The sequence below is a fragment of the Danio rerio genome, chromosome 16 (genome assembly GCF_049306965.1).
Source record: "Danio rerio strain Tuebingen ecotype United States chromosome 16, GRCz12tu, whole genome shotgun sequence".
Taxonomy (NCBI): Eukaryota; Metazoa; Chordata; class Actinopteri; order Cypriniformes; family Danionidae; genus Danio; species Danio rerio.
Genome location: NC_133191.1, coordinates 20,983,824 through 21,004,317, shown reverse-complemented (window position 1 = coordinate 21,004,317; position 20,494 = coordinate 20,983,824). Strand labels below are relative to the sequence as shown.

Sequence of the window (20,494 nt, the reverse complement as noted above, 5' to 3'; positions counted from 1 at the left end):
TGAAGAGACATTTAAAAAATAGTTCATCAAAAAAAAAAAAAAAAAAAAAATATATATATATATATATATATATATATATATATATATATATATATATATATATATATATATATATATATATATATATATATAACTCATAACGTGAGTCAAATTCATATTTTAATAGAATCAATTAATAGTTGAAGTACCCGCCAGAAAAAAAACATTTAAATTGTGCTCGAGTATTAAAGAAAGTCAAAGTAACAGGAAAAATGAAAACTAGAAATTCTATAATATGATGTTTTATCCTGCTTTAATTGTTTTGTTTTTAACTGTTTGTATTTAATTGTATGTAACTATCAAACTACAAGACACACCCAATGCCAATATGCAACATGCAATTCAAAGTTGTAAAACCTCTGATTTAACAGTAAGCAGAAGAGTCAAGCCTGTTTTTGAGCTAAAAAGCAAAACACCTGATTCTCTATTATTGAGTAGGAGACAAAGTATACCTTTAATCTTGTATGAATCCTTATAATACTACTAATAGAAACTAATTTGCAAAGGTATTGCTATGGGTACTCGTAATCATGATTTTGACCTTCGCAGCTGAATCACATTGTTCCTCAATTTTCTGCTGCGTCACAAAGCTTTGGCAGCTGACTTATTGCCATGCAGCCCTTATTTGTCCATGACGGCACTTCATAAAATGGATTTCAGGGCTTACAACAATAACTTTTTAGAAACTATTAGAAATGGCACCAAAAGCAGAATACATTGGCTAAAAAATTTACAAACAAATTGACACAAAAGTGGAAGTTCGAAATACTTTTATTCTTATCTGTCGGTAATGAAATGCATTGGGGTTTTCAATTCAGTTAAAGATACGTACTGTATGCTGAAGAAGCTATACCTCCAGAGACACACTGTAAAAAATTTCCAGGTTTTCACAACAAGTTACTGTAATTTTTCACAGTAAATTACATTAGTATCCCTTCACAGTATTTAACTGAAAAATTCACAGTAATATGTTGTATTCATAATTTTATTGTGAAATTACGGCAGGTAGCATGATTACAGCAAATTACTGTGAAAAGGGCTATATCTTTTGCACGTTAGTTATAGAAATTCAAACCTTTTTTAAACTCAACGTAGAAATTAATACAAATGAACTTTTAACAGATAATAACAGAATGTTATAGCCCCCAAAACGATTTGGTTACCAACATCTTTTTGATTGTACTGCACCTTTATTTAATTTTATACAGTTAGAATAGGAAATAATATTTAATGAACATAACTGTGTGCTTAGCCAAAACATAATAAACTGGAATAAAAAGTAATTAATTAATGAAACCAAAGACTGTTAAACAGCCAACAATTATTTCAATGTCAGGGTAAATGTCTGCTTTAGACGGTTTCATGAGTATTGGGCACCTGTCATCGCCTGGAGGTCACTAATCTCAGTATTAAATATATATATATAAATTATTATTTTTTTATCTATATAAATAAACCACAGATTAGAGTTTTAAACAACTACATTCTAGCATGAAAAACAGTTAAAACTTCATTTTCGGACGCATATAGAGCCATCGAAGACGGGGCAATTGTCCCAATGTCTAGCCTGAAGACAGGCGCCTCTCGGCGGATACATGAGTAATGAGCGCCGTTACCGAGAAGGGTATTCTTGCACAACTGGAGTGGCTGCACTCTCAGGACCGCATTTTTAGGACCGCATCTTTAGGACCCTAGTTTTTTGTGACAGCGTCACCTGTCGGATTGGATCATGGATGCGCTAATGGACGACACGGATGACAAGGAAAGTGTAAGTACCGATTTTTCTATTAAGTTTTATTTTAAACTGTTAAAGTATGTGTTTATTTTGTAATGCTACTGTTTTATACAGTGAGTTTATGCAGAAATGCCAGATTAGCCTGCATGATTTACCCCACTTTTAAGGGTCTGGGACAAAAATGTTACGTGACGATATTTTTTCCAGAAGAAGAATAAAATATTATAATAATAATTATGGATAATTTTACACAGCCAGAGTGAGAGCTGTTATAACTGTTAATAATTTTCTAGAGTTCGTTTTCTAGTTTGATTAAATGCTACGACGTTCGTAGCTCGTGACCAAGGTTTAATGAAACATTGTTGATTTAATGGCTTGTTGACTTAACGGCTAATGTGCTAAGTGACATGTATTAAACTAAGATGGTAAAAGCACGTTTGATGTAAGAGTTTTAGATTTATCTATATTTTACTGAATTCGTGTTATTCGTTGTATTACATTAGCACAATAAAAATTGTGCTGACTGCCTGTTTACCCCACAATACTGTATGTGTTATTAGCCTGATGTTTTGTCATCGTTTTACAGTGATGAATGAGATTCTGAAAGTTAGGATTATTCTGCAGGTCTTAACCAAATAAAGTCTCATATCTTTAATTTATATCAGGTATGTTTTACCTGGCGAATAAGAAGTTATGGCCAATATGATTGGATTGCTTAGGCTCATTGTAGGAGGAAAAGAAAACAAACTACAGGATGATTTTCATTGAGGTTATCTCAAACTGTTGAGTAACACTTTATAACATCTGCATACTATAAATAAATAATTATTAAGCATTTAATAACTAGTTAATTTATTAATATTTTATTTGTTTAGCATTAACTCTACATTAAATAGACATTGATAAGCAGTTTATAAATACAGTTACAAATGCTAGCTGTGTTCTTGAGTTTATAGCATATCTATGATGAAGTGCAGCTTATCTGTGGTGTTCATTTTCCAGAGGAATGTCTGGCCAAATAAGTATATAAACTGCACGCTGGGTGCTACTCATTTATGAATCCATGTAAAATGATTTGCTGTTCTGTGGTAGTATTTTAGTTCATATTTAAATGATTTTTTTTTCATAGGCCATCGTACATCCTCTGGGTGTCTTGAGGAGCTGGTCTTTGGATAATGCTGAGCAGGTCTTTCTTTCTGGTAAAGATTGTTATTACAGGTCAGAGTATGGTTAATTTTGGCACAATGCTCAAAGAGCCTTTTTGTTACTGGTATATATGTTAACTCAACAGTGATTGTTCTCTATTTCAGTGAAGTAAAAGAATTTAACAGACAGATTTACAAACAACTGACGAAAGAAGGGAGACCATTCAATAGGTGGGTATTGCTCTTATAAACTTAAAAATATGGAGTTGGGAGTAAAGTTTCCTGTTTGGTTCTCCCAACAGTGCATACGCTTAAGCCAGAAATATATATATATATATATATATATATATATATATATATATATATATATATATATATATATATATATATATATATTATAGCTTACACTGTAAAGCAAATGTTTGTTATTTTACCTCTTATATTAAATATTAATCTGAATTTTATTTCATAACAATTGATTAACCTTTTGAGTTCATATACATTGTTTTACATATTCAAGAATATATATATTCATTCATTTTCTTTTTCGGCTTAGTCCCTTTATTTATCAGGGGTTGCCACAGCAGAAGGAACTGCCAACTTATCCAGCATATGTTTTACACAGCGGATGCCCTTCCAGCTGCAACCCAGTACTGGGAAACACCCATTTACACTCATACACTTGAACATGGGGAGAACATGCAAACTCCACACAGAAATGACCACTGGCCCAGCCGGGGCTTGAACCAGCAACCTTCTTGCTGTGAAGCGACGGTGCTAACCACTGTGCTGCCCTATGTGCTCTATGCGGGTGAGTGGGATTGACAAACCACTTGGAGGGAACACTCTTGCTGTCTTAACCAGACATTTTGTTATAAATAATCATGTGCGTTTCATGTTTATTCATATAACTGCTATTTTATCTCTTAGCACTTCATTTTTGTCTTGATATTTAATATCTCTTGTTTAAATACACTATGAACAGCAGCTGCGCTAATTATTTTCCTTGTTTCCTATTTCCACCTGGGGATATTCATCCAGAGGCCTCTAGAGATCGTAACCTGTGAAGAGATGATGCCACCATAGAGGACTTCTAAATGTATCCATAATCCTGAAACAGACCGTATCATGAGCAGATGCTGTGGTGGTCATGGAGAAGTGGAGAGCATGAGACTGATTAATGAAAGACCCCAGTGACAGATGAGTGCCCACATTGACCCTGTGGTCCAGCCTGAAAACCAGCTGGTGACCTACTCACACCTGCAGCTTCTCTACGATGGACGCCCAGTGTTTGCCTCCAGCGCCTAGACTGCAGCTCTGCATGTGAAGTGTGGCCAGAAGAGAAATGGTTGTTCCCAACTGAGCCTAGTTTCTCTCAAGGTTTATTCCTTCCCTTTCATCAATTGGTAAAGTTTTGTTCCTCCACTGTTGCCATTGGCTTGCTTGGTTTAGGACTTGTGGAACTGTGCATCGATGGATTTGCTTTTTTTTAGTGTTTGGATTTTCAGCAGTGAATACTAAACCACACTAAACTGAACTGAATTTAATAAATATTAAGCTGCTTTGACACAATCTACATTGTAAAAGTGCTTTAGAAATAAAGATGAAATTAATTAAAATTGAATTGAATATTCGACACGTTTCCATTTTTCTCAGAAAACATATTTATAAAGGTGCTGTTGACTTGAAATTTTCACCAGATGTTCATAACAATTTGTAAAGTAATTAGATTTGTTTTCTATTCATATATATTTTTTCTTTGGTTTTCAGGTCAATAGCACCTTTAGAAATATGTTTTCTGAGAATAATGGGAACTTGTTGAATACTTATTTACCCCAGTGTGTATGTGTATATATATATATATATATATATATATATATATATATATATATATATATATATATATATATATATGTATGTGTGTGTGTGTGTATGTGTGTGTGTATTTATATGTATGTATATATATATGTGTGTGTGTGTGTGTGTGTGTGTGTGTGTGTGTGTGTGTGTGTATATATATATATATATATATATATATATATATATATATATATATATATATATATATATATATATATATATATATATACTTGAACTTTCTTCTTCACTCTCATTCACAGGAGCTAAAGTCTACAGCCAGTCTGAATGCAGCAACTGAATAAACAGTGGGGTCAATTTTGTGGTTGAATTGCATTAATAAAAAAAAAAGTGTGGATATTTATATAAATGTACATTCTTGAATCATTCTTGCGTCTTGTCTCTCTAAAACCTTTACAACCTGGTTTTAAATTAGTAACTGCAAATGCTGAACCCATTTGATTTCAATTTATTTTCCTTAATACTGAGCTAATTTGTTCAATGTAATGGGGTTCATCAATATACAGTATTTTTCAAGGAATTTAAGACTTTTAAGGCACTCAACTCTATTTATTAATTTATATTTTAGGTGTAAATTCATTTGTTGTATTTTAAAAATGTTACTTAAAGCAGGCGTTTTACACTTTAACCTCTGTAATAAAAGTGCCTGAAAGTTTCCGCTATATAATCCAATTCGGTAGGTGGCGCAGTTCCAAAACGGGTCCTAGAAATGCAGTTTCACTTTGTCATCCAATCCGGTAGGTGGCGCTTCTGCAAAAAACTAGGGTCCTAAAAATGCGGTCCTAAACATGCGGTCCTGAGAGTGCAGCTACTCCAGTTGTGCAGGATCATACTATTGGCCGTTACCGCCTGGAGGTCAGATCTCCGCTACAGGCAAAACACACTTAAAATTACACACAATCTTTACTAACAGTCCACAGATTTGAGTTTTGAAGAACTACATTCTCGCATGAAAAAGTGTTAAAACTTTATTTCATTACATATTACAAGCAATATTTATAATATTATGTGCCTTCTCATCCACCATTACAGCTTGATGCAGCTTGGTGCGAAATGAATCCTGGGAGGAAAAAATAATAATTCTCAAACGAACTTTATTCTTATTGTTAAAGTCAGAGATATGTAATATTTTGAATGGCGAAGAAAATAATTAACTTTATATTTCAACCAATATATTACTTTTGCACTGCTTCGGTTCAGGACTCGTGTGACATTGAATCAGATTCAGATATTTTATCAGACGTGTTCATGAGCTCGAAGTGATCAACAAGCAATTCGTGTACAAGCAGTACACGAACCAAGCAATATGATGAAATATTAATTAATTATATGTTTGCGTCTTACAATATTATACAAAACGGAATCGTTTTCAGGCGAATTCGACTCTTTACTGTTCACTTAAAGGAGCCGAATTCGACTCTTTACTGTTCACTTAAAGGAGCCGATTCATTGAACAGAACTGACTCGACCGCAAACAAGCGCCATCACCACAGACAACGCCGTCGTCTCTTCACCCAACGGATTCATCCTCGGTAAGTGTTAAAATATGACTTTTGTCCGTTAAATGATTGTTGTATGTGTATTTCTGTATAGTGCGTGTCATTTAACAGGAATTTACCGAGTACTTTAGTTGTACTCGCACGGACAGGGTTTAAGCGCGCCTTTTTTAAAGCAAGAAATTAACGACGCCAGATGGTGATTGTAGTGTTTTCTGAGGTATTAGCATAACGTTAACGTTAGTTCCTGAAAAAAAGAAAGGGAATTTTCTTTAATTAACTTTGTGTAACTGCATTTTCTGTTTCAGTACAAGACTGAAGTAAAGGTGAAATGACTATAACGTTAAGGTAAGCTCTGACCTTCACTTAAGTTAACGTTACGGTTAGTGACCATCATGTATGTTAATTTTGTTCACTGTAACGTTAACGTTAAGTTAGTTAAATAAACTAAACTCATTATGAAACAAGTCTTAACTGTTTTATTAAATGAGGCTTATAATACAATTCAGTTGTATTCTTTTAAACTAACACTAACACAGTACATATTGTATATTTCTAACTGGTGTTAATGCAGAGCTAACATTTACTAATGAGAAGTAATTGTATAGTGTCACTAACTGTAGATTTTATTTTTTGGTGTTCAGGTGTACCTGATAATAGCTAAAGTGTGAGGTGAGTGTAAATTCTGAGCACACAAATATAACCTAAATTCATTATCACAATCTAAACCTATATATATATATATATATATATATATATATATAGAGTGTGTGCGTGTGTTAGGTTGAGTCTTATTCTACTCTTATTATATTCAAATTTTTTTGCAGCCACTGATGTTGAAACACTGATGCTACCAATCAACCCTCGCTTGATTATTAAAGGTAATGTTGATGCCTTCCTCATTTTTATTAGATTTTTAAATGTCAGGTTTTTCACAGATTTGTTGTGAGCAGTTTCTTGTACAAACTCTTTTTCTTCTTCCAGAAGTTCCACCAGTACCTCCAGTAGTAGTAAATATTAGACAAAGATTTTTTTAAACTATAGTTTTTATTTTTATTAGCAATTTTACTGGGCATGTGTGTTTGTTTGCTTGGTTTTTAATAGGCAGAGCATGGAATGTCAACTTTGTTTCTACAAACAAATTTAATTATTCACAAACACCTCTAATTTAGTCCTTCTTTCCCCCTTTTAGTCTTATTCCTTGGAGGGTCGAGTGGTCATGGGACCTCACCTGTATTTCACAACTGACTTTGAATCTGGTCTGAAACTGAAGTATGCTGAAGTTGCCTTTTGCACTCTGGAATTTAAGGTAATGTCTACAATAAATATTGTAACTGAGGGCTTGTTTTGGGGGGGGTTAAACAAGGAATGTATAGGAGCACAAGTCATGACTCCCCTTGTCCCCTTGTTATAAAGGGCCGTGTTGCAGACACAAATTGTTTGTCTGTGCTGGAGACCAGAGGGGAAGCTGTCTTTAAAAGGATGGGGCTCTTATACCATATGTGAAGTTACCTATTCAGGTGAGTGGATTACATACAAGTCATTGCAAATGCATAAATAGTGGGAAATTTTTACTGGGAAGCACAAATTAAGTGAAACTCAAAAAACGTTGAAAAATATTTGGAATATTTGCAAAAAACTTGATTGAAATGAATACAACACAAGTGCTGTATCAGTTCAATCAAGTTTTTTTTGCAAAATTTTCCTAATATTTAAATCATAAAAAATTAGCTTGATGCAAGAAACATCCTGCTAGTATTCAAGAGCAAGTGCTGTGATGCATGTGTTAACTTTGCAATAAGTGTGAACCCAGCATTAGATTATAGTCTGTAAACTGAAGATGTAAATCAAATCAACTGTTTTAAAATGCTCTGCCTAGGTCATTAAAACCACTATTTGTTGTTGGACTGTTCTTGATTGTGTGTTTGTGATGGAAATGCTTTTCAGATGTTTTTGTTTAAATGATTGCAGTTTGACTGAGCTACAGTATTGTCAGCATGTTCAAACTGAGCTAACAGTAATTTTGCTCTGTAGTGCAGCAGTATTGTCCCAGTAGTGTTGTATGAAGCTAACTGTTTGTCTGCCCTTTTGCTTATAGGTGCTTTTTGGGCACCTGTTTGGAGATGGAAGACAGACGAAGTCAAAGAAGCAGAGAAGACACATCAACCAGCAAGTGTGTAAAATTATCAGGAAAATGATTGACTTTGAATAGACGACTGCCTTATTTAGCAAGAAGTTTTGTCTCTCTCTCTCTCATGTGTATATATATATATATATAATGAGAGACAGAGAGAGCGCACTCTGAAGCACTGCTTTTTATATGTATGCTACATATGATGTCAGATTTTTTTATGAATATGTTCTTATAGTATTTTTTGAGGCTTCACCTGCACCTTTTGAAAGTTTTCTGAAATGTTTACACAGATGTCATTAAGCTGTTAAATAAATCTGTAAAATGTATGTGTGTTTGTTTTTATTTTGATTTTAGAGTCTTCTCAGATCACCCAAAAATGAAGATTCGGTCGTCATTTACGCATCCTCAGGTTGTTTGGACACAAAGAGGATTATTTGATATTTTTATTCCTGTGTTTAACAAAAAAACATTTTTTAACAGAGCTGGAACAACCTGAGGGTGAGTAAATCAAGATAGAATTTTCATTTTTGTGTGACCTAAAATTGCTTTGAAATTATACAGCACCAAACTGTTAAATTACAGTAATCCGGGATATAATTGTAACTTTACAGTTAAATCAGGTATTTAAACTGCAACCTACTGCTAAATCACAGTAATCGTTTTGCAAATTCACAGTAAAATATAGTTAATTCTACAAGATAATACTGTGAAATCACAGTAACATACTTTATTATCTACTGTAAAGTTACAATATATGGTTGTAATTTCACAATAATTTAATGTGACAAAACCACAGTAAATTACTGTGAACTACCTCACAATAATTTACTGTGAATTTACATACAGTAATTTACTGTGAAAGTAATGCAATTATTAGCCAGTAATTTACTGTGAATTTAAGGTCAAATTTTTTACAGTGCAGGAAGTAAAGCAGAATTTTTATTTAGACGTGCCTTTATGAAAACCTGCCCTGAAATGCTGCCTCCAAAGCAGAATTGTAGAGATTTTGACCTCAATAATTTCACTCACGTCCAAGTAAATGTGATGTCGCTTCCAAAGGACCAATGAAAATGTCTGGCTACTTTCATGGAATATTAAAACAAATGTTTTTGGTGCAAAAAAAACCATTTAAATGTATGTTAGTAACATTTGTATGTTAGTAGCAAGGGAAAATAAAATGTCCTGACCTCAAAAAATTTGCAGTTTTTCACCGTAAATAAAATTGTAAGGAGTAAAAAGTACTTTTTTTCTTTAAAAAGGTAATTACATAAAATCTAAAGTATTTACTTAAAACAGTAATCAAATAACTAATACTTACTCAAGTAAAATGACTAGTTTGTTCTAAATTATATAGTTCTAATTCTTTTACTTTTTCTTTTTCTTTTTTTTGATATCTATCAAGTAAACAAACACATAGTTGTATTAGTCATTGTTACGTAATCAATACTTGAAAACAGAACTGGAAGAGGACATACAGTATAAGAATATAATGCTTTGTTTTATTTACCTTCTAATACTTTCTTGATACTTTTTTGCATTCATGAAACCTGTTGATGCTACAAAGAAAAAAACAAAAGTTCAGCAAAGTAAACAACCAGATGCCCAACACTAACACTGTAAAACAAACCTTTTTTTTTCACAGCATGTCTGAAACACTTTTTTTCTTCTGGAGAAATTATTTTTTGTTTTATTTAATAAAATCATTTTTAAGGTCCAATGCTTGCCTACTTAACCTAATTACCATTGTTAAGCCTTTAAATGGCACTTTAAGCTGATTATACTGCAAAAAAATGTATCTCTCTGTTAAACAGTACTTGGGAAATATTTAAAACATAATTAAATTGTCACAGGATTGCTAATAATGTTGCATTTAACTCTATGTAATGCACAATGTACTGTATGAAGTTTTAAATAAAATGAATAATCTGTGGTCAGCAGGTTCATGCCACCATGACCTTAAGGTTCAGGTAAATCAGATGAGGAATGTCCTAAGAAAGAATTTTTTTTTTTTGAACACTGGCACCTAAACAGTTGATCAAAAACTGATAACATTATACAAATTTAAGAGGGCAGTCTGGAAGATCACTGTTACTGTGTTGATTAATGAATGATATTGTTTTATGGAAATCCATGGTCTTTGATTCTGTAGAAATAGATAGATTTATTGCTATGTGAAACAAAAACATAACTCTAAAACATCCTAAACGCACAAAGACAAAAGTTCAAAACAAGCCACAGGTATATCTAGATATGAATCCCAGTCGTAAGGGATGCACGTAAAACCCTTTCCTCAAAAACCATTCACTGTCTTAAAGTGTAACCCTGTACAAAAGTCAACGTGTTTTGTTTTCAAAACATAAAATTATGTTATCTCATTATGGTGAAACATTGTTCAATGCAAAACCTGAATGCACAGGTGTCATGCATATTTATAAGAAGGAATTTTAGCCCGGAGCATTTTTTTTTTCTTATGCGGGTGCACTAATGAAATCTTGAGAGCATCGCTAAACCAGTATGTTGATTGACCTGTGAGGCCACCGCGAGAGAAGGAAAATATGGCAATTATTTCTTAGATCATGCTCTTAAGTTCACAGTGCAGTTAAGTTCATATTACATAACTATAGAAAGACCGGTTTGCATGTGGCGACAAAATATTACCTGAGTCATGCGGCAACTGTGTAGACACACATGATCTGATGCTAATTATGTGTTAGAGGTCGACACAGCTAAAAAAAAAAAACAACAACAAAAAAAAAACAACCCTTAAAAGACTTCAGATATTATCTTAGGCAGTAAAAAAAAATGCAACAACTAGTGAATTGTTTCCTGACACTCCTGAAAAGTAAAGCTTAAAAAAATAACAGTATATAATATTTTGATTCGATAGCAGGGATATTTAGCAATTAGACTGTTTTTAATTTAAGAGAAATTTTGTCATTTTCTTCTGTTTTGATTATTTAAGGTGTAGTTCACCCAAAACTGAAAATGTACTCTTTATTTCATTTTCCTCAAGTGGTTCCAATCCCCTATGAGTTTCTTTCTTATGTTGGACACAAACAATGATATTTTGCCTGTAACCATTGGTTTTCATAGGAAAAACAAATACTAAAAAAGACAGTGCTTACAGGTTTAACAGAACAAAGAAACTCATAAATGTTTGAAACAAGAATTTAAAATGTTCTCTTTAAGAGTTGTTTTATTTTTTTGTATAGTCTTTAATTATTTTGTTAATGTTATTTGTTTAATAAAATTAAGTAACATTAAGTAAAATATTCTCACGGCTATAACTGAAACAATCAGTTTAGTTCAAATTTGCTTAACTTGATTTCATGTTTATTTTATTTCAACTGACAGTTTTATATTTTATGGTTCTTCAACTATAATATTGTTGACCTGAAAGCTGACATGTGTCATTTCAAGCATGTAGTATGAGTTATGTTCAAATATTTTCTTTAAAAGTATTATTATTATTATTATTATTATTATTATTATTATTAATAATAAAGTGATTTGGTATTTTCGAGTGATTTGAACTGTAGCAGTCAAGTAAGTTCATCTTTGTTTTTAGTACAAACATTATAAAGCATTCTCATACAGCTATACACACACAACAAAATCTGGTCTTTTGGTCATTCTTACTCTGTGTTATATTTTTGTTTAGTCTTTAAACACAACACATTAAATAAAAGTTCTTTAGAATATTACCATGGTTGTCATGCATGCACCGCTACTATGCAAACACTTCTAAATATTGCACCATTCTTTTGTAAAGGAAATGTTCTGATTCTGCTTTTGACTTCTCATGCTGCTGATTGTATATATAAGAGCAAGCCATCATTTTGATAATGTAACTATTTTTTAAATGTGTATAATCAAAATAACAACAATGTATGTAAAATGAAAAGAAAAATTTCAGAATGCACTTTCTTCCACCTTAGACTCCATAAATTTAATATGTGACTAATTTTTTTTTATTTAAAAGTGCCGTACACTGCTTTGATTCAATAAGTTAAATTGGTCTCTGATATCTACATACATTTCCGTGTGGAGTCAGCATGTTCTTACTGTGTTGGCGTGGGTTTTCATCCGGGTTCTCCAGTTTCCCCCACAGTCCAAAGACGTGTGGTATAGGTGAATTAGGTAAGCTGAATTGTAGATTTAGTGTAGATTTAATGTAGTTTATATGTATGAATGAGTGTGTATGGATGTTTCCCAGTGATGGGTTGCAGATGGAAGGGCATCCGCTGCATAAAACATATGCTGGATAAGTTGGCGGTTCATTCTGATGTGGTGACCCCAAATTAATACGGGACTAAGCCAAAAAGAAAAAGAATGAATGAATATAAATGAGCTCTGGTCTGAGCTTGTACTCTTGCTTTCTTTCTCTCTCTCTTTCTCACTCTCTCTGTCTCATGCGCACACACATGCACACCCTTGCACATGCACACACACATGCAAAGTTTTGTGGCTGGATTGTTATTGGTGTCAGGTGCTTGATTATGCATGCTTCATCGGCCAGCTACAAAGAATTCACTAACTGAAATGTTGTTCTAAATATTAAAAGTAAAATATTTTGATTTAAATATTTTTGATTTAAATATTTTGATTGTGTTTATATTTTTTGATTGAAATATTTTGATTGTGTTCAAAAATGCTTGATTAGTTGATGTTATCAGAATGTTTGCAGGGTTATGCTGTGGTCACACTAGAGTTTGAGCTTGCGAAATTCTGTCGTACAGCAATGTGAAAAGTGGCGTAATTAAACAAGATGATTAGACATTTTAAAAAGCGAGCGATTGGTTAATATTTAAAATTTCTTTCCATGTTTTGATCTTCAATTGATCTCATGCAGTCACTTGATGCTATTTCGCAGGTCAGAGATCATCAAGCTGGAATTTTGCAACAAAGCGAACTGCAAAACTTGTCACACAAGCTTGCGTTTCCGGTCTGACACATTATGTGCGTATGAATGGTCTATGGGGAGTAAAGTCCAGTGTGACCGCAGCCTAAAACAGGAATTGCTAATAATGGTAAATTGGTAATATTTGTGCCTAAACACATCTGAAATGGTGTGCACATCTGATGATTTTATACCGATTTATAAGTCTGTGGTGATAAGTTTTATTATATGTAGTTTAGGTGTTTGTGATAGCAAAACATCACAGCTAATCTTCGCATAATAAAAACAGCACACGTGCACCTATGCTTGTGTTTATACTGTTTTATATTTTTATTTTCTCTTAATGCGTTGTCAGTAAATATTAATTTAGTATTTGATTGGATATCTCAGAGTCTAATGTGACACATTGATTGTAAACTTACACCTGTATATAAACTTACACCTGTATATTGTTACACTGAGACACTCAAACCATGTTCACGCTCCACTTTTTGCTCCATTGAGTTCCATTCAAACTAATGCGAATGAAGCAGAACGGAAGTGCAAGCTCGTGCAGCTAGTTTTGCATGTAGCTGCATTCTAAAGTGCAAGCTTGGTGAACTCTGACCTGCAAAAATTGCATCACGTGCTGGTGTAAAACCAATAGAAGATCTAAACAACCTCTTTGTACAGGAATTTAAAATATGAAGCAATTGCAAGCGTTATGAAGGTTTAATCATCTTCCTTTATCCTGCCCCTTTTTTTTTAGCACAATGTGACAGAATTTTTCACACCTTAGACCAACAGACATCTCATAGACATGGCTGTGCCTGTTTCAGATCTGGCCCAAGGGCCAAGTCAGATCTCAGCCAGAGCTGTCTAATAGTGTCTGCACGAGACCTGGGTCACACAAAACTATGTTATTTTTAACAGGGAGGGGGTCAGAGGGGTATTGCACAAAAGCAGAATTAAGAAAGCCAGGATATAAGAGAAAGCCAAGGGCGCAAAAGGGGATATGCAGCCATTGTGCCAAAAAATTTTTTTTTTAATTATTTTATTATTTCAAATAATTAAAAATAAACAAATATGTTTTGTTAAAAAAAATTATTTTGTATTTTATACAAGTATAACATTGTATTTTGTTACATAAAAATATACCATGAGTTGCATACGTTGGCACACGTCAAAAATATTTAGCACAATAGCATGAAGTCACACAGCCAAGTGTAAAGTGTTCATATAGATGTAACTGTTTAGATTTTTTACATTTTTATCAAAGTAATCTGTCAAATCATACATACAGTACAGTTGAGGTCTAAAGTTTTATGATGCATCTAACATTTTTATCTTTATTTATTATTAATTAATTAATTAATTAATCAAATTACCAAAATAAGAGGGATCACACAAAATGTATGTTTATAAGTGCTGAATATATTTCAGATAAAATAGAAAATAATATTTGGATAAAAAATTCCCCTAAATGAATTGAATATACTTGATTATAATGATTCAGAATATTTTATAATGAGTCATAATATTCAGATTTTCTTGGAACTGAAATTTTCATTAATCTTTATATCAAGATAAATTTTTCATAACTTTTGGTAACTTTTTTGCTTAAAACTATTTTAATTTTAGTTACAAAAAAGTTTGTTCACAACGTTCTGATAAAATAGAACATTTCAGGCAGCTTGTATGTTTATTTTTGACACTAAACTTTTAGTCAATTGTTAATGCAAAGACAGGGGGTGGGGGGGGGGGGTCAAAACTTAAACCCGCTCTCAGTAAATGTGTAGTTGCGCCCCTGAAAAAAGCTCAGCTTAACCTAGTTTACAAGAATGAGCCACTATGTCAAGCTTAATGTAAATAGCCAGGAGAAGTGCACATTTGCTGCATTTGTTAATGGACTACCGGATCGATGACAGAATCAATGATGCAGGTGTGGATAAAACCTTGTGTGAGCCTTTTAGGTAATGAGTTAAAAACTGTTTGTTTAAATGCACCAAATATTATTGTCTATATACATTGAGAAATGGACAAATTATCAATTTTTAAAAGGGGCTGTGCTCATTTTTGCTGAGCACTGTATATGTATTTTTTCTATAATCATTCATCTATTTTTTATCTTATCTTATCTATATCTCACCTATACTAAAATCCAAAATGAATATCTGTGTGAACATATAGAAAATGATTGCTATTTAAATTAAACATACTTATTTTTAACTCTAATAGCTGGAAAATATATGTAAATTACCAAGAGCATGAATTAACTGTATAACACATTATTGTAGTGCATACATATAACACATATATGTAGCACTATAAATCAGTAGGATTAATCTTAGCCTGTGTGTTAGCCTGCTCTGAAGCAGACTAGCTGCAAAGAATAAGTCTACATAGTAGCGTAGGTAATTTAGCTTATTATAGCCTGCTTTCATGCAACTAAGTCAGGGCAAAATTCAACTGGGATAGCCTCAAAATCCCAGCTTAATCACTTATCTTTCACTGTAAACGATTTCTGTTGTTATTACAGTATTATACTGCATTTCTCAACAGTTTTTACTGCATAAGCTGTGCACAGTGTGTTACTGTATATATTGTTGTTTTTACAGTATAATAATGTATTTTCAACTTTTCTATACTGTAAACATGGTTAACAGTATGTTACTGTAGATTTTACAATGAATTTGGGGAAAAAAACAGTTACTGCGCATCTAAATACAGTACTGCAAATGACCAAGAACAACTCCACACACACACTATATATTATGATTATTATGTTTATTTATTTTTAGACATATTATTTTGTGAAGTAAATAACCTAACCAGTTTCTTCAGACTGTTCAGTGCATTAAACTGTCCCCTGGTTTTCCATTTTTGGGTGCACTGCACCTTCATTTTATAAGGTAACATGGAAATATTAAATAATATTTAATAAACATAACTTTGTGCTAAACCAAAACGTAAATTAGAACAAAAATAATTGATTCACGTAATCAAAGACTGTTAAACACACAAAATGATTTCAAAGTCAGCTTAAATGTCAGAGTGACCAACCTGCTTTAGACGGATTCACGAATATTGGGCACCCATATGGGCCACCGTAGAGGTCACATATCTCCGCATTTTCAAAACAACATTTTAAAATACGCACTATCTTAATAAATAAACCACAGAATTGTTGGTGTGAAATGAACTCTGGGAGAAAAAAATATTAATTCTCAAAACACTTCAAGCGAACCTTATTCTTATTGTTAAAGTCAGATATATGTAATATTTTCGCTGGTAAAGTGAAAAAAAAAACCAATATTACTATTTCATCAATATCACGTTAGCACTGGTTCGGTTCAGCACTCAAACGACACCGAATCGGATTGAACTGTTTGCTCGGGAATTATTTTATCACACGTGTTCACAAGCACATTCAGCAATATGTGTAGAAATGTGTGTGGCCGAGCAGTATAACGAAATAGTAAGGATTCATTGTTGTGTCTTACAATAATATACAAAAAGGAATCGGTTTAGGCGGATTCGACTCATTACTGTTCTAAGGAGCCGATTCATAGAACCGAGCCGACTCGATTCGACCTTAACCAGGCAAGCAACGGCTCTTCTAATTTGAAATCAACCTGTCGCCTTTTCTTCCAGTGAATTCATCCTCGGTAAGTGTTTAAAAGTCAAATTCTGTTCGTTAAAGGATTGTTTTGTGTATATTTCCGTGTAGTGTTTTACTTGGGGTTAACTGCATTAATGAATTCTCTATTTCAGCACAACACTGAGATGAAGGCAAAGTCACCATGAAAAGATAAACGTTTAACGTTAAGTTAAGCTCTGGTCTTCATGTGGTCATTATGACTAAGTAATCATTATGGTTAAATTTGTTAACTGTAAGTTATTCAAACTAAACTCACAATGAAACAAGTCTAAACTGTTTTATTAAATTGAGCTGATAATAAAATTCAGTTGATATCTTTTAAGCTAACGTTAATATTAACATAATTCATATTAATTGTCTATTTCTCACGGGTTAATGAGCTTATTGTATAGTGTATCATTAATTGTACATTTTATTTTTGGTGTTCAGGTGTAGGGAATGATTTGTATACAAATTTATTTGAACCCCATACAGATTGGTATGGTTGTACCATAGATTTAGATTATTAAATGTTAAGTCTTATTTTACTCTTATTATATTTATCTTTTTTGCAGCTACAGCAATTGATGTTGAAAAACTGATGCTACTAATCTCTCCTCACTTGATTATTCAAAGTAATGTTGATGTCTTTCTCATTTTGATTAGATTTTGAAATGTCAAGTTGTTCACAGATTTGTTGTGAGGAGTTTTATGTACAACCTCTTTTTCTTCCTCTAGTAGCGATGCAGTGGCACAGTAGTAGTGCTGTCGCCTCACAGCAAGAAGGTTGCTGGTTCGAGCCTCGGCTGGGTCAGTTGGCTGAATACAATGGCATAATGATTCTGCTTGCTCACAGGAGGTACTGATTTAGTTTTCCTCAAGCGATACATCAGTTTTTATGAGTAATGCGTGACACTTGAATTAAAGGGACAGTTCACCCAAAAATGAAAATAATGGCATCTTTGGCATCCTCCATTTGTTTCAAAATAGTTAGATTTTTTTTTTGTTTCATTGAACACAAACTCATATATTTTTTTTAAAGAAATTTGGTTCAAATATGGATGTCAATAGTTTCTGGTTTCTAACATTCTTCAAAATATCTGCTTTAGTGTTCAACAGAAATTTAAATGGATTTAAAACACATGGAGTAATAATGGCAGAAAAGTAAACTATCCTTTTAAATATTTTATACTGAGACTTATTTATATGTGTCTTGTCTTTTGCCATATTGTGTTTTTAGCTCAGATTGTGATGGACCTGGAATGCGACACCAGTTACTCTTAAGTCAAGAACCAAATAAAGCACAGATGTGGAGGGATCTGCAACTAAACTAACTGGAGGAAAGGAACCTTTAGGTAAAAACACCTGCTTTATTTAGATCTGAAGTATTTTATTTGGCATAGAGTATTATTTTTTTATTCTTATTCTAATTTTATGTTATGTATATGTTATGTGCTTCGACATCAGTGAGTAATAAATCTTCATATTATCATGCATTCAGGATATCTGTAAGCCTTCTTTAATGTTAGTTTGTAATCAGCAGCGACTGTTTTAAAAAATTTGGTATTTAAATTATTCTTAACGTTTTACTGATGCTGTGCACAGTAACGTCATGATGATTTAATTTGAGGAAATGTCACTGGAGAGGTGTAATAATATTTATTTGTCTCACTGACATGCCATCACTGCATATTGAAATACAGTAATACGAATTGACCGCAAAATATTATCACAAACATTTCATGAAGTAGACTGCTTGACTACTCTTCAGTTCTCTGCTCAACTTTAACACATTTGATCGTGTTGCTGCGCCTTTCGGCAGATTTTGCCAAAAATGAATGCTTAGAGATTACTTTGTTTTATGCGAACCAAATGTCAGTAACTTATTTTTTTTTAAATCACCCATGGCTTTCATGTTCTCTAACGTAATCTTGTCTGTAAGTTAGAAGTAGATTTTCACATGTTAAAAGCTTAAAAGTACTTGATTAACATTAGTCACATTAACTTAGATTATTTTATTTATTTATTTTTAATACGTAGCCTCTTAAGGTCAGAATGAACTGTGTTCACCCCTCTCAAATTCGTGGAAGCGCTAGTGTGGTCATGGAATCAGATATTCAAGCTATACAGAGTCAGACATTAAGCTAAGATGAGACTTTATTTTTTACATACCTGTTTGGACACTTGACTAGTGTTGACTTGACTGATCTTTTCCCCATTAACGTTAGTGTAATTGTAAATAGACAACAATCTGTATTTTGCCAACAAAAACGAAATAATTTGAGGTATAATTAGTTTTTACTCCAGTTATTGATTTTGCTCGTCATTTTTGCAGGATCATCATCATGCTCCTGCCCTTTTTCACTGTCCCTTTTCCACAACATCATTTGGTCATCATTTTGTGTCTTGTAGCAGTATTTTCATCTGTTTTTAAAATTGTAATACTTTTTGATACATTAATTGTTGACTGGTTTTAATGATCAATTGTTCATTAGTGTTGTGTTGCTTTGTTATATTGAACAATTGCTACTGTTTCAGTATGGTTTACACAATAAACTTTTATTGTGAAGTTAAAGTTTCAGTTTCTTTATTTTTCTTGTATTTCTTGAACAGTTAAAATAACATTTGTGCAATTTTTAAACATTTTTTGATCATTATAAAGTAGCACTATTAAATACAATAAAATAACATTTAATAACTGTAAAATACTATACAGTAATAATGAAAGTAACGTTAAAATACCGTAGTTCTACATGGTAAAAATGTACAGTAAAATACTGTTTTCAGTTTTGCAGTATGTGTATCTCTACTGTAATTGGTGTTACAGTAAAAAAAGAAAACAGTAAAATGATGTATTACATTTTACAGTAAATGGAATACTAAAGTAATTAGTATTACAGTAATGTTACTGTTTTATGAAATACAGCAGCTACTGGATAATTGTTGCCAGTAACTTACTGTTAATTTAACAAGAAATCGTTTACAGTGTACTTTTGTGCACTACTCCTTGAATCTGATTTATTGGTACTGTTTGAGTTAGTTTACAGTGTGTGTGTCGGTTTTGGGCCATGGACCCAAGAGTTTACTGGGGCCAGAAGAAATGCTATGTTCTGGGCCAGAGGTGCGCCAGATAGATTTTCCTATTTGAGTGCTGTTCGTCCATTAAAAAAAAAAAAATGTGTTGCTTTTCCATGACTTATTGCTACAACGTTTAATAGAGCAAGAAAAAATAAACGCCTTGATGCTGGTTTGTCAAACTTATTTTAACCAAGGGCTGCTTCAGCAATGAGACAATTTATTAGGTACACCTTACTAGCGAGTTAGACACCCTTTTGTCTTCAAAACTACTTTTATCCTTCGTAGCATCGATTCATCAAGGTACTGGAAATATTCCTCTTTTTTTGCTCCATATTGACATGATGATAGCATCACGCAGCTGCTGCAGATTTGTGAGCTGCACATCCATGATGCAAATCTTCTTTTCACCACATCTCAAACATGCTGAATTAGATTGCAATCTGGTGACTGTGGAGGCCATTTGAGTACAG

General features: G+C 32.8%; 3 long non-coding RNA genes across 12 annotated transcripts; all 3 read left to right on the top strand.

The window, feature by feature from the left end:
- Nucleotides 1-1,763: 1,763 nt before the first annotated feature.
- LOC141378082 (uncharacterized) lies at nt 1,764-5,166 on the top strand. 7 transcript variants are annotated; one of them, XR_012391706.1, is made up of 6 exons: nt 1,764-1,807; nt 2,904-2,992; nt 3,085-3,150; nt 3,476-3,730; nt 3,961-4,325; nt 5,040-5,166. It is a non-coding gene; the product is annotated as an uncharacterized lncRNA (long non-coding RNA). The 7 variants fall into 7 exon arrangements; XR_012391708.1 differs by having other exon boundaries at nt 3,961-4,299; nt 5,040-5,165; XR_012391704.1 differs by having other exon boundaries at nt 2,904-2,973; nt 5,040-5,162.
- A 1,097-nt stretch (nt 5,167-6,263) lies between these two features.
- Nucleotides 6,264-8,753, top strand: LOC141378081 (uncharacterized). 3 transcript variants are annotated; one of them, XR_012391699.1, is made up of 7 exons: nt 6,264-6,329; nt 6,602-6,641; nt 6,938-6,965; nt 7,121-7,174; nt 7,486-7,602; nt 7,710-7,813; nt 8,392-8,753. It is a non-coding gene; the product is annotated as an uncharacterized lncRNA (long non-coding RNA). The 3 variants fall into 3 exon arrangements; XR_012391700.1 differs by having other exon boundaries at nt 7,278-7,602; XR_012391701.1 differs by lacking the exon at nt 6,938-6,965.
- A 7,665-nt stretch (nt 8,754-16,418) lies between these two features.
- LOC141378080 (uncharacterized) lies at nt 16,419-20,106 on the top strand. Of its 2 annotated transcripts, none has more exons than XR_012391697.1 (5): nt 16,419-16,974; nt 17,081-17,581; nt 17,685-17,805; nt 18,187-18,301; nt 19,282-20,106. It is a non-coding gene; the product is annotated as an uncharacterized lncRNA (long non-coding RNA). The 2 variants fall into 2 exon arrangements; XR_012391698.1 differs by having other exon boundaries at nt 16,652-16,974; nt 17,688-17,805.
- The last annotated feature ends 388 nt before the right edge of the window (nt 20,107-20,494 follow it).